This window comes from Ochotona princeps, chromosome 4, assembly GCF_030435755.1.
Source record: "Ochotona princeps isolate mOchPri1 chromosome 4, mOchPri1.hap1, whole genome shotgun sequence".
NCBI classification, from domain to species: Eukaryota; Metazoa; Chordata; class Mammalia; order Lagomorpha; family Ochotonidae; genus Ochotona; species Ochotona princeps.
In genome coordinates, this window is record NC_080835.1 from 35,186,727 (window position 1) to 35,189,643 (window position 2,917).

Sequence of the window (2,917 nt, forward strand, 5' to 3'; positions counted from 1 at the left end):
GTTTTGAGATTGGATCACATGTTTACGTATTTTCCCTGAGGTCAGAGATCAAGTGCAGCAGTAGTTGGGGAACTTCTAACAATTTCCACCTAGAACATTTCAAAGCTGTTTCTCTCTCATGTTTTCTAGCTGGTACAGAATCCAGACCCAGCCCACTCCATGTACCAGCCCATGTGCATACTGCTGTGTGCACCTGCTTAGCCAGTCCTGCCACCAGTCCCCAACTCCAACCCTCATGTACTCTGGCCTACTTGTACAGAACCCTAGGAACTCCTACCAGCCCCATCCCCAGCATTGGCTCTCCAGCTCATCGGTGACTGCAGTAATCTGGTCAAGAAGATCCTCCAGAATCCCCACCAAACTGGTCTCTCGAACAAGCGTCCATGTGTGTCAGCGGCTGCTTTGGCCTGGCCTAGGGAGACCATTCAGATCTCCCCTTCCAAAGCTTCTCCAACCTGGCTCCCTTGATTGCCAGCAGGTGTAATGGCTTGGTCTGTGGAAGCCATAGGAATAATTTTATACAAGTCAAATAAGCCCTCAGTAGCCTCCATTCCAATTTGTCCCAGTCACCTGGCCCAGGTAGTACACGCCCACCCCCAACATATGCAGGGTGGAGGGGTAAAAGGGGTGACGGTGGTGGGTGACCCTGGCTGGAGTGTCCCCTGGTTGGTACTGTCAGCTCTGACCCTGTCCCATTGCCATTGTGTATGACATGAAAGCACATTTTAAATGTAGTAGTGGTGTACTTATTTTCATACATACGACAGGCAACACATAGCTGGCAAATTGAACCCACCGTTTTACTTTAGTTTACTAATATTGTACAAATATATGCTAAATAAGACAGTAAATTTTAATAAAATTATTAAGTAATAGTAATGATGGAATTCCAATTGGAACAATAAGAGTGGAATGGGAATGATAACATGAAAAAGAAAAGTTCTAAGGAAATATATCCAAAATCCTCTTGCAGAGTCATCATTATGCAAGCTGGTGTGGTCTAAGACAGGACTAAGAAGGTTCATATTAGTCAGATTCACAGTAGGGTCCTGTGAAAAGATGATCACGGAGATACAAAATCCCACACAGTGCATAAGAAGTGGCTGAATAAACTCAGCGAGAACAAAATTACCTCTCATAGCATAGAAATTGGCTATTTGCAGCCAGGAGAGATTTAAAACAGCAATTTGTCCATGAAATCTTTAATGCCTCCTGCTTGTACTATCCTGATATAGCAGTCTCTTCCCTGTGGAAAAAAATGTTCCTTATGTCTAATCAGCATCATGAGCAAAGTATTAAGGGAAGTCCAACTTGTCTGAGAACTGGGACTCTGAACAGGGAGGCAGAGCCAAGAGTTACTTCTCTCTGTGCAGTTTACCTCCGCAGGTGGCCCTGGACACGGTTTCAGGGATGCTAATCTCGTGTACACTGTGACTCTTAACAAGTAAACTAGCTTCTAATTTGTCCTTAACACCCTCGACCACAGAAATAATATCAGCTATTTCACTTCTCTCAAAATCCATTCTAGTGAGTTATTTGCAATATCTGATAATGACTATTTTTAAACCTTGAAAATGGAAAAATTTTAAAGTACAGAGAAGTCATATTCCCTGTAACTGTATAGACTCTTGAAAGTATTATCCCTGCAGCAAAAACCTTGAATACTTCCTCCAGTTCAAACTAGTAGCTATCTATGCTCTGTGATATTCAGAAATGAACACATTTTTCCTAGCCTTAGGGATCGCATACTTGAGTTTTTTCAGAAGCACATTTGAGTTAGTTAGACTAATCCTCATGATTAACATTCAGTAGCTCACCATGCAGCTATTACCACTGTTAAAAAAAAAAAAACTGAAGCCAATAGAAATGTACCAATATCCCCCCCACCCCCAAACACACACATGCCCATCTTTGAAGCAAGAGTGACTGAATGACTAGAGAAATATTTCGTTTCTGATCAGCTACTTCTCTGGTTGCCAGTGCTAATCATGTCAATAGCAGAAATTATTTCCCAGGAAACTACAGGAAATTTTTGTTCTACAGTTTCATTTGTGCATTTACCTGAAACTTTTTAGAAGCAAATTATGTTAATTTCAAATTTTTCTACCTGACCTAGAGCTCTAAATAATCACAATAAATCTAAAATTTTAATTAAAAAAAAAAACCTTCCACCCAGGCCAGTTCAAGCAGTAACAAAAAAAAAAAAAAAATCCATTCATTATGGCTACAGGATAGAGTTGTCACAAATGATTGGCAAAGAACAGATTTCAATTGTGTGTTTGTGTGTGTCTATGCTCGTGTTGGAAAACAAGGATAGAGTTTCCTTTTGTGCTGTGCTGTGCCTCTTCATCTTGTTGTGACCCACATCAGAAACTTAACACATGATCTTTAATCCACGATGAAAACAGGAATACAGTATGGTGTCTCATTTTTTTAATTGCTTTACTTCATGCCTCCTTTCTGAATTCCAATCCTGTGTCATTTCAATTTCCATAAAGGTGATAATAGGCCTACATTTGCATGTGTTTCTATCCTAGTAAAATGCAAGGTCATAAACATGTAGGATTCATATAAAGGGCATACAAAACAGATGAATGTTGAATGAATAATTGAATAAATGAGTAGCTCAGAAAGTACAGGGTTTATGATTGTGATTGTGTAATTTTTCATTATTGATAAGTAATTATAGCATTAGTTATGTGATATTTATTAAAATAATAACATCTATTCTACTTAGCAGCTTATTCTGACACATGAATGCTTTCTAAGTAGTTTGCATCTGGTTCTTCCAATACCTCAAATAGAGTATTGAATTTGGTATTGTTCCCCAGGCTTTAACTCCCTTTTTTCTCTTTGTAGTTATAAAAAGATGAAAGACTAAGACATCAAGTAAAAGAAGTTGAGTGCTCTTCCTGGC